The sequence below is a fragment of the Phoca vitulina genome, unplaced genomic scaffold, assembly GCF_004348235.1.
Source record: "Phoca vitulina isolate PV1807 unplaced genomic scaffold, GSC_HSeal_1.0 scaffold11, whole genome shotgun sequence".
Classification (NCBI taxonomy): domain Eukaryota; kingdom Metazoa; phylum Chordata; class Mammalia; order Carnivora; family Phocidae; genus Phoca; species Phoca vitulina.
Window position 1 is genome coordinate 32593143 of NW_022589714.1, and position 12856 is coordinate 32605998.

The following is a 12856-nucleotide window of genomic DNA, read 5'->3' on the forward strand; positions in this document are numbered from 1 at the left end:
ATTGGCCTCAGAACTCAGGCTGGGGTGAGCCTATACATGGCACTGTGATTGCCCCACCATCATCCACAAGGGGACAGAGGAAATGTGAAGTTTCAGAATACTGTGAGGCCTGATCAAGCTACTGCAAGGGTTTCAAAGCTAGGGTGTCAATTTAAAAAAAAAAAAGATTATTATAAGCAGAATTCAGAACTTAAGAAAGCTGATATTGAGCCAATCCTGGCCATACCTTTCTGAAGGATTTTGCTATCATCTTGATTCAGTGATATCCTCCTCAGAATATTCAGCAATTAATGACTTAACCTCCAAAATGACATATGGCATCTCTGTAAGTTCAGTTCACTTAGTATTTACATCTTATGCTTTGTCTTATCATCTACATTATACTTCCCTAAAAGCAAAGACTACTGAAGTTTGCCATTATATGTCTCCACCCCCAAGAGCTTTGCAAAATACTAAATCGAGTAATTTTTGTGAAAATAACAATGGATTTGGAGGGAGATAGAAAGGGCGGGAGGTGGGGGGATGGATGGATGGATGGTTGGACAGATGGATAAACATATTCTACAGAATCCATGCATTTCTTAAGGGACAGTCGGGTCAATCTCAAAGGAGCTGATGAACAAACATTCTACCCAAGTAGAGTCCACATATTTTACAGACTCTCTTGTGAAGACTAGCACAAATTTCTCCAACACATTTGAGATCATATCCTTATAGGTGGGTCAAAGGAAAACTAAATTTTCGACTTTAGCTGTTAGTTAGTTGATTTCTGTCCCCCACCCCCTGCCAAAAAGATATGTTGAAGTCCTAACCTTCAGTACCTCAAAAGGGGATCTTACTTGGAAATAGTTTCTTTACAGAGGTAATCAAATTAAAATGAGGTCTTCAGGGTGAGCCTGAATTCAGTATGATTGGTGTCCTTATAAAAAGGGGCAATTTGGATACAGACGAATGAAGGGATAACAGGGGAAAGACAGTCATCACAAGACAAGAAACATCTGAGGAAAAAGGTGTGGTACAGATCCTTCCCTACCACCCTGAGGGGAACATGGCTCTGCCAACACCATGACTTTGGACTTCGGGCCTCCAGAACGAGGGGAGTAAATTTCTGTTTTTAAACCATCCAGTTTGTGGTACCTTGTTATGGCAGGCCCTAGCAAACGAATACAGTCATGAATAAGTTATTTTTGGTGGGGGAGATGAATGTCTGGATGCATGTGTATGCCTGTTTTCCTTACCATGGGAAATACTTTTGATCATTTTGCTCCTATTCTTTTTATAGAAAACTACTGACAATAATCTTAGAAGATTTTTCACAAACTTACAGAGTACAGAACTTACTAGCTGTAAGTAAAGAAAACTGGACACACCACGTAGACAACCCTTTCAAGGCATTTTGTTATCCAGGAGGAAAAAGGGGGAAAGATGGGAAAACTTAGTGTGCTTGCATGCTAACAGGGATATCCAGTAGACCAAAACAAAATTCGGGGAGTGAGATCTTTGCATTGATAAGATGGAACAGAATTCAGTGCAAGGGTGACGTCCTAGGCTGTACATGGAGTAATAGTTTTTTTCTCTCTCTCTTCTCCATACTTCTCAAACATTATTTTTAAAAAACTACAAAAATCCTATATTAAAACTTTACTTTGCCAAAGAGAGGAATTAGGGGGTGATTAATCTTATTATAAAAGAACCTTTTAAATAGCAAGCTCCCTTAGTGCCTTTAAAGGATTTTTAATATTGAATTTGCACTCCACTTTTTAAGGAGTACGTCTATTGCATAACACTGGGTACATCTGTGTACAATTATGGAGCACAGAAGTAGAGACATGTGGCTACAGAGTTGTGCCTACAGTTTAGTAAATTAAGGTATAATATAGGGCATTCCCCTACAGACTCAGAATTTAATAATTTGGAGAGATTGTTTTGTTTAATTTCATCCTGGCAGGATTATGGGGTGGAGTTTGCTGACATGTTAGAATATTTTTCACCTGAGTTGATGATGCAGCTGTCTGAGAGTATTTTGTTTTTTTCATAAATTAATAGGCTCAAATGTAACTTTTGGTCTCTTTCACTGCCTCTGTGCTTTTATATATTCTGCACAAGTGCCTCAATGTTCCATTCTATTTTAACTATAAAATATATTAATGCATTAAAGGGAGGTGGTAACGTTTATCATAAAGTTATAGTTTTTCCACTTTGCTTTCCAAACCCATTTAAGTTAGCAGCACAAAGCATAGTTTCTTTATAACGCTTATGTTCATAGCAAAAGCATATAAATATTCCATCCACCAAACCGGTTCATAAAGAAAACATTATAAGAAGGGATATTTTAGGTAACATCAGTACATATGTGTAAACCCCATATAACTTGGGCCATAAATTCACAGGATCTCAAACTCTTTGTGCTGAGAAGTTCATACAAACTTGTTAATGAGAGCAGAAGAAAAGCACCTGCTGGTACCTCCTCCTTTGTAATTATCATATTGGTAGAGTTCCCGCTTCAGCTACAAGGAAATGGAGCCTAATTAAATTACAGCTCTATATGATACCAAGGAAAAATTAACAGTGAAAAATTCAGCCAGTCATCTGAATCTTTACCCTCCAATATGGTGGCAATAATCCAAACGTGGCTACTGAACACCTGAAATGTGGCTACCCTTTAAATTTTTTTTAAGATTTATTTATTCATTTGAGAGAGAGAGAGAGAGAGAGAGGGAGAGAGCAGGAGGAGGGGCAGAGGGAAAAGGAGAGAGAGTCTCAAGCTGACTCTGCATTGAGCGCGGAATCCGAAGCAGGGCTCGATGCTCCATCTCAGGACCCTGAGACCATGATGTGAGCCAAAAACCAAGAGTCAGCCGCCCAATCAACTGAGCCACCCCGGTGCCTCCAGAACATGGATACTCTTTATGGAGATGTGATTTAAATGTAAAATAGGCACCCAATTCCCAAGACAGAGAATGAAAACTATCTCATTAATACTTTTTCACATTGATTACATGTTGTAATGATATTTTGGATATACTGAATTAAATAAAACATATTATTGAAATTAATTTCATCTGTTTCTGTTTTTAAATGGGGCTACAAGAAAATTTAAAATTACATATGTGGCTTGCAAATTATATCTACAGGATAATGCCCCTCTAGATGTTTCTAAATGTTACGTACTTCATAATCCATAGTGGATTTAATTGCTGGTTACTTATCTACACGTAAGTTTTTCCTATTATTGTGATTAAGATCACAGATTTTGAAACCAGAGTGCTCGCTTCCACATTCTGACTCTCCTTCTTACTAGTAATTTACTTCTTTGCTGAGCCTTAGTTTTCTCAGCAGCAAAATGAGGACGATAGGAGCACCCACCTCATATAATTTATTATGAGTTAATTATTCTAATTCACATAATGATTTTAGCAGACTGCCACCCTTGTGTAAGCATTCAAAAGCTGACAGACATCTTTTGTTTAGCCAGTGCAGCGTTTTTTAAAAACCTGAATTTGAGTGCCTATAGGTGAGGCACATAGTCTCCAGTTTAGCCACTAGCCCTGCCGTTCTCCACTGTTTATAAACGACTTGAATTGATTGTTCCTGTCCTGGGGACATCTAAACTGGTGCAAGTACCATGGAATTGCTCAAAACAGCTCCCTTTTATCACCAGATCAGAGGAACTTCAGGCTAATTAGAGATTCTCACCAATCAAAAATGCACTTGGTTCGGTTTACTGTTTCTTTCTTAATTAATTTACTTACTATATTCACAATGTGCCTCTTTCAGTGAGGCCCCCAGGCACAACAACACAGTGATATAAATCACTAGCATTAAATTATAATATGATAGTCCAGAGATATCTGAAGTGTTCCCCACCAAACACACCAACAGTGGGTCTTACAACAGGCTTGAGAGGTAAACCAAGTAAAGTTCTTCCAGGCCAAAAGAGGAAGGGAGAAAGCTAGCATGCTAAAATATTCTTTTTTTTTTTTTTTAAGATTTTCTTTATCCATTTGTCAGAGGGAGAGAAAGAGCACAAGCAGGGAGAAGCAGGCTCCCTGAAACGGGGCTCCATCCTGGGACCTCAGGATAATGACTTGAGCCAAAGGCAGACGCTTAACCGACTGAGGTGCCCAGGCATCCCAGAATGCTAAGATATTCTATAACATTAATTTAGAAGGCTGGTGAGAGTCTGTGTATACACAGTTGATAACTGAGGCAATTATGCAGCTCATTAAATATCCAGAGAGTTTACAGCATGTTGCTTTGGAGTTGGAGCTCTTACTACCTCACTTACGCTTTCTCTGCCTTCATCCTCATCATGTATGCTTGGGAGCACAACGCCTCATACAGATCGTGTCCCCTTAGACATAATCCTTAATCTTCTTGAATACTGAAGTCCATTACAAAGTCTCTTACTACTTCCCCAGTTGAGTCTCACTGTGCGGCAGCCACCCTGGTTTCCCGGTTGCTCCTCCAAGTATCCACGTCTGCTCCCGCCTCCAGGCCTTTGCACACACAGTTCCTTCTGCCTTGAGTGCTCTTTCCTTAAATAACTGCCTACCTCCTGGCTAGCTAGCCCTTGGCCTTTGGCCATCTTGTCTAAAACTGCAATTCCAAGTCCATCTTTTTCTCAACTTTAGTTTTCAGAGAGTATTTATTACTGTCATTCTATACATTTTACATATTTTTCTTTTTTTCTAATCTGTATTTCCTGCTAGAGTGTATGCTCCATGAAGTCAAGGATTTCTGTCCATTGCCATTCTTAGGACTTAAAAAAATTAAAAAATAAAAATATATAATAAATAATGACAATTGTTAAGAAGTAAAATAATGTCGGGCAAAGAGACAGCAGGTGCAGGTAATGGATGGGGTATATGACCAGGGAGGGCCTCACTGAAAGGGTGCGTTTGAGGAAAGATCTGAAGGAGGTCAGGGGATATTCAGGGAAAAGCATCCAGAGGAAAGACCCTACATAGAAGAAGGCCTGACTGACATGGCGGTATATCCCACATACATAGCACACTCCAGTTGCTCAATAAATACTTGTTGAATGGATGAATACTTTTGTAAGTACATCACAAAAAAGAGCCCATGTTCATGAATAGGAAGGTTTAACATTGTTAAAATTATAATATTCCCCAAACTGATATGCAGATGCAACACAATCCATATCAGAATCTCATACGATTTCTTTGTAGAAGTTAAAGCTAATTTTAAAATTCATCTGGGGGCACCTGGGTGGCTCAGTCAGTTAAGTGCTCAACTCTTGATTTCAGCTGAGGTCATGATCTTAGGGTCGTGAGATCAAGCCCCACATTGGGCTCCATACTGAGCACGGAGCCTGCTTGGGATTCTCTCTCTCTCTCTCTGCCCCTCCCCCCCCCACACACTCATGCTCTCTCTTTAAAAATAAAATAAAATTAAAATAAAAAAAATTCATCTGAAATTACAAGGGACCCAGAGTACCCAAAACAATTTTGAAAAAAAAGAAAAAAACAGGAGGACTCACACTTCCTGATTTTAAAACTTACTACAAAGTAATAGTAGGGGCGCCTGGGTGGCTCAGTCGTTAAGCGTCTGCCTTCGGCTCAGGTCATGATCCCAGGGTCCTGGGATCGAGCCCCGCATCGGGCTCCCTGCTCAGCTGGGAGCCTGCTTCTCCCTCTCCCTCTCCCCCTGCTTGTGTTCCCTCTCTCGCTGTGTCTCTCTCTGTCAAATAAATAAATAAATAAATTTACAAAGTAATAGTAATCAAGACAGTGTAGTACATATAAATCAATGGACAGAATTGAAAGTCCAGAAATAAATACACACATCTATGGTTTAACTGTTTTTGGACAAAGGTTGCAGGGTTTTGCAATGGGGGCACTTATACAAAATGTACAAAGGTAGTTAATTTTAGTTTTGTTTCATATGAATATTCGGTTGGAATGACAGACCAACTGATCAATCTGTTAACCAGAAACCCAGGTTAAGAGGATAGTGCCTTTTCAACAAATGATTCTGGGACAACTGGAAAGCCACATGCAGAATTAATTTGGACCCCACCTTACACTATATACAAAAATTAACTCAAAATGGATCAAAGATTTAAAATAAAACTATAAAATCTTAGAAGAAAACTTAGGGGTAAAACTTTATGTCCTTGGATTTGGCAAAGGATTCTTAGACATGACATCAAAGGCATAAGCAGGGAAAAAAAAAAGGAAAAGGGGAAATTGTACTTCATCAAAATTTAAAACTTTTGTTCTTCAAAAAGCACCATTAAGAAAGTGAGAAGAAAACCCACAGAATGGGAGAAAATATTTACACATTGTATATCTGATAAGGGACTTGTATCCAGGATATATAAAGAACTTTTCTAACTCAATAATAAAAAGAAAACCCAATTACAAAATGGACAAAGAATACGAACAAACATTTCTTCAAGAAGGATATACAAATAGCCAATAAGCACATGAAATAATGCTCGAAATCATTAGCCATCAGGGAAAAGTAAATCAAAACGACAATGACATACCTGACATACCACTTCACAGTCACTGGGTTGGCTAGAATCAAAAAGCCAGATAATAACAACTATCGGGGAGAATGTGGACAAGCCAGAACCCTCCTATACCACAGGCGGGAATGTAAAGTGTTTAAGCTCCTTTGGAAAACCATTCTGGCAGTTCCTTAAAAGACTGAACGTGAAGTTACCATATGACCCAGAAATTCTACTCTTAGATATATATCGAAAGAAAAATTAAGACATATGTTTACACAGAAACTTATACACAAATGTTTATAGTAGCATTATTTATAATAGCCCAAAGGTGGAAACAACCCAAATGTCCATCAAATAATGGAAGGATAAACAAATATGGTATATCCATGCAATGGAATATTATTTGGCCATAAGAAGAATGAACATATGCTACAATACAGATGAACTTTGAAAACATTATGCTAAGTGAAAGAAAGCTAGTCGCAAAAAAATCACATATTATATGATTCCATTCATATGAAATGTCCATAACAGGGAAAGCTATACAGACAGAAAATAGGTTAGTGGTTGCCCAGGGCTTGGGGGAAGGGGCTGCAGTGTGGGGAGTGACAGTTAAAGTGTACCAGGTTACTTTTGAAAGTAATTAAAAAGTTCTAAAATTGACTGTAGTGATGGTTACACATATCTGAATACACTAAAAACCAGTGAATGGTATGCTTTAAATGGCTGAATTGTATGCATGTGCACTATTTCTCAATAAAGTTGTTTTTAAAACTATATCACAAGTTGACTCATCAAAAACCTTTAGAGTAATAGAAATGTATCTCTATGTGAAAGATCAATCTTCAATCCAACTCCACATTTTAGGTCTATAGCATGATTATATAAAACATGATTCTAATTTCTATCTTATATTCCTCGGTCCCTCTTCCAGTTCTTCCTAATGAACATCTCACAATGCAAGTAAGTTACAGAAGTTCTGTGTGATGTTTGCCAAAACCCTCTGAATGCTACAGTTCAGGTGTTCAGGTTTTTTTCACAAGTGACAGGTCTACACTGAATATATGTTGAATAAATCTGGGTTAATTTCCTGTATTTTTATCAGTGGTACAGTACATAGGAGAGTAGATCCTTACACACAGAAAAATCAAGTCCAGAGTCAGAAGAAGGCAGAATGATTTTATTTTAGTGCTTAAGCTGGAATTACTCACTTAAAAATAATGAAAAAAGTTTCTGGGGTGAAAAAATGATAAACATAACCAACACTGAATGAAATGATTAATGACCTTCCTTTGCATAGAAACATACAGGCTGCCACAAAGATGAACTTCCAAGATAAATTTATTGTGTCAAAATGTACAGAGGTAGTATTTTTAGTTTTGTTTCATATGAATATTTGGTTGGAATGACATTGCCCAATTGATCAATTTGTTAACCAGAAACCCAGTTTAAGAGGATAGTGCCCACATGTTGCTTCTTTGAAGATTCCTTTTGGTTTCTCTGTCTGCACAGATGTTGTTGCCCATCAAATGTAGCACCCAGGCATTCTTTTGCAATTCCAAATGGGGTAGCACATTAGACCTTAAAGACCCACAGTGTCTCATGCTTCTTGGTGTTACTCAAGCCCGCTGCTGTCTGGTTCTAGGTGATCATTAGGTTTCTGCTTGACTTATGGCTTAAGCTCAATTCTACACGTAAGTTTAGAAGGCTTGGCCTGCAATCTTCTCTTGGTATAGCGAAGGGAAGGGGACACGTTCTCTCTCTCTCTTTTTTTTTTTTTACATTACTGTATCAGAAAGAGAAACATTGCTGAATAAGCTCAGCTTTAGACTTCTTTACATGTGATTTGAAAAAAATACATATTTTTGCAAAGCTGTCCCAGAATAGTTCATCTCTGTCGGGGTGAAGTTGAGGTCTAGATAAAGGTGATTATGGTAAGACCTGGTGTCCTTTGGTCACAAATTGCGACAACTGAGTCTGTTCCATAGAAAAATCCATTAACTTTTATTGACTATGCCTCCTATGGAGGCAAGCACATGAGCTGGAATCCTAACACTTTAACTTGGTAGCTGTGTAATATTAAGCAGATGACTCAACCTCTCTGAGCTCAGGGTACCCCCTGTAAAATGAGAGTAATAGTTGTACTGACTTCTTTGGGATGTTATGGAGATTAAGTGGATTAATTCATATAAAGCAACTTATATGAGTTAATTCACACAAATTCTGCCCTCAAACAACTTAAATTCAAATAAGGAAGAGAGAAAGCCAGACATAATTATAAACTCAAATCGCAATCTTACAAATCTATAGCCTTTAACTACAACTCATTTAAACTTTTCCTTAGAAGACAAAACATCAAACTCATAAAAGAAAAGATAAAAAAATTCAATTATATAAAATAAAAAATTTTGTGCGTGGCAAAAACTTCCATAAGAAAAGCCAAAAGAAAAAAAAAATACTAACTGGGGAAAATACTTGTAACACATACTTCTTCAAAATGCAAGGGACTTACATAAATAAATAATAAATATGCCAACAACCCAATAGAAACAAATAGGGAAAATGCATTCACAGAGAATTCACAGAAAAAAAAGAACTACAAATGGCTCCTAAACATGAAACTATGCTCAAAGTCATTCCTAATCAGGGAAATGCAAATGTAAACTCTACCTCTCAAGGAGGAGGTGCATTTATGTGAACACTACTTGCCCACACTGCTGGTGAGAGCATAACTTAGTACAGCTTCCATGGAGGGAAGTTTGGCAATATCTAAAAAAAAAAAAAAAGGCATAAATGAACACACCATGAGACCCAGAAACCCTGCTTTGAGGAATTTATGCTGCAGATATGCTCGATGTAATCTAGAATGATCAACATGAAAAGTTTTTCATTATAGCATTCCCTGCAGCATCAAAATATTGGGGGGGGCATCCTAAATAAGGTATGGTTAATATATTAAGAATAGCCATACACTGCAATATTGTGAAGGTATAAAAATGAAGGACCTCTTCATGTACTAAAATGGGAATGATCTACAAGATCCAAAAATAATTATAATAACAATAACAAGAGCTAGCAACACTGGATGATTACCATGTGACAGAAATTGTGCTGTTTTATGTGCATGGTGATTTACCCACAACAACCCTATAAGATACAAACTATCTCATTTCCCACAACAGAGAGGTTAACAAACTTGTCTGAGATCACTCAGCTAATATTTGAGCAGAGCCAAAATTTCAAGTCAGTCAGTCTAGCTCCAGTCTTTCCTTTTTTTTTTTTTTAAAGGTTTTGTTTATTTATTTGAGAGAGAGAGAGAGAGCACAAGCAGGGGGAGTGGCAGAGGGAGAGGGAGAAGCAGGTTCCCCACTGAGCAGGGAGCCCTATGCGGGGCTCAATCCGAGGATCCTGGGATCATGACCTGAGCCAAAGGCAGACGCTTAGCCAACTGAGCCACCCAGGCACCCCCAGTCTTTGCTTTTAAAAGAAGTGTATTAGGGCGCTGGGTGGCTCAGTCGTTAAGCGTCTGCCTTCGGCTCAGGTCATGATCCCAGGGTCCTGGGATCGAGCCCCTCATTGGGCTCCCTGCTCGCTGGGAGGCCTGCTTCTCCCTCTCCCACTCCCCTTGCTTGTGTTCCTGCTGTCACTATCTCTCTGTCAAATAAATAAATAAAATCTTTTTAAAAAAAGAAGTATATTACACTGCTTTTCCAACAACAACAAAAAAGCAAGATGCAGAATAATATAATTTTCTACGGTTCATATTATTTAAATGCATAAAAATGACATCGGATGCACACACATATACACATATGCCATATATTTCCTTATTATATAAACTATTACTGGAAAAACATATGAGAAACTGATATCATTGATTGCCTGATGAAGGAAACCAAGTGTTGAAAAGACAGGAAGATGGGAGTGGGGGGTACTTTTCATCATATACCCTTTTATGCCATTTCCATTTTGAAACATTTTGAGAAAATAATACAATTTAAAACAAACAGTTTTTCTTTTACTTAACTCTGTGATATGGTATAGCCTACATCTCAGAGATATCACCTCTTTTAGCCTGGTTTTAACCTTGCTTCATCTTACTTGAGTTTTGGACTAGGCTTTATCTGACTCATTAGCAGGAAACCTGTATACATACAAAGTAAGATATGTCCATAATGGGCAGGAGGTGAGGGCACTATCGTCCTGAGATGTGGAGAAGAGGCAATGTCCAGAATTGGGGAAACAGTGCTGTCTGAATGTGTCCTTACCTGAGACAAAGCTCCAACCAGCTTCTCCTAACTCAGCAAGCGCCGAAGTCTAGGAAAGCACTGAGCTTAGAGGACCTAAGGTAGTGTGTTTGTCTATCCTAATATTCCTTCTAAGTCATAATGTGCATGCGTGCACACACACACACACACACACACCAGCCATAAATGGCCACTTTTCTGACTTCTTCCTAGAATTTACCACCCAGAAATACATGACCACATGAAGTACATGAGCGGAATTCATCACATCTAGGCACAACAAAGGCATCTCAGATCATTAGTAGACTGAATGGGACCATTCTGAGCTCAAGATTTCACTATTACTATCCAAACACTGGTTGGAATCATTAAAACAAAATTTGGTTAACCTAAGATTTTCAAATACCAGATACTGAGCATCCATTATTTTGCCTCACACTACAAGAATGATGGCCATATGAGCCATGAGAGACTATGGACTCTGAGAAACAAACTGAGGGTTCTACAGGGGAGGGGGATGGGGGATGGGTTAGCCTGGTGATGGGTATTAAAGAGGGCACGTTCTGGGCACCTGGGTGGCTCAGTTGGTTAAGTGACTGCCTTCAGCTCAGGTCATGATCCCGGAGTCCCGGGATCAAGTCCCACATCGGGCTCCCGGCTCAGCGGGGAGCCTGCTTCTCCCTCTGACCCTATCCCCTCTCATGCTGTTTCTCTCTCTCTCTCTCTCTCTCTCAAATAAATAAATAAATAAATAAAATCTTTAAAAAAAAATAAAGAGGGCACGTATTGAATGGAGAACTGGGTGTTATACACAAACAATGAATCATGGAACACTACATCAAAAACTAATGATGCAATGTATGGTGATTAACATAACATAATAAAAATAATAATAATAAACAAATAAAAAAAAAGAATGATGATCATATTTTCCAAAGTAAATTGGATCACATGGTTTGATTTTTTTTTGTTTGCTTAATTGTTTGTTTTTAGCTGCGCCATTTGTTTATCTATTTATTTATTTGCTAACAAAGGCATAAAATTCAGTTACATTCATTCATCTATTCATTTAAATATATTTACTGATTGCCCAGTATATGCCAAGGGCTATTCTGGTGTCGAACAGGTCAGAGTCTCTGCCCTTAGAGAAAGCAAATTTTAATGGAGAAGATAGATAATAGTGAAGGAGAGTCAGGGGTGGGGGAGACACTATTCTGGGTTGAATGGTCAGAGACAGCCTCTCTGAGGAGAAGACATTTGGGCTGACAGCTGACTGAAGTGGAGGAGGGAGGCATTCTGGCCAGAAAGAACAGCCAATAAAGGCTGGAGTGTGAAATCAGTTTGATGGGCTCAGGTACCAGCAAGAAGCCCTACAGGTACAGTGCAGAGGCCAGGACAGAGATAAGTTAGAAGAGGAAGGCAGGGAGCAGAGTTGGAAGGACTGGAGATGCCAAATATCCCAAATACGATGAGAAATCACTGAAGGTTTTGAGCAGGCAATCTACTTACGCTTCTGAGGATCATTCTAGCAATAGGCCACAAGCATGCAAAAGTAGAAGGGGGAAATCTAGGAGGAGGCTATTTCAGTAGGTGAGACAAGAAATGACGATGGCCTGGACTAAGGTGAGAGCAGATGTTGGAATGAACACAGCCAGATCCGGGACATATTTCAAAAGTAGACTCTCTCTAGAATGTGCGGTGAAGTGTGAGGGAAGACTAGCAATCAAAGATGGCTGCTCTGTTTTTGACCTGAACACGTGAATGAGTATTTGTACCCTTTACTGGGATTGGTGAGTTTAGTTGGAAAGCAGGTTGGGACAGTGGGATTAGAAGAGAGTTCTTCTGTATTGGGTATGTTAAGTTTGAGATGCTTTCTAAACACAGGTAGAGGGGTGCCTGGGTGGCTCAGTTGGTTAAGAGTCCAGCTCTTGATTTCGGCTCAGGTCATGATCTCAGGGTTGTGGGATCCAGCCCAGCGTCGGTCTCCATGCTCAGCATGGAGTCTGCTTGTCCCTCTCCCTCTGCTCTTCCCCATGCTTGAGCTCTCTCTCTCTTTCCCTCAAATAAGTAAATAAAAAAAATTCAAACACACAGGTAATTAAGCAGGCAGGTAAACAGAAAACTCTGG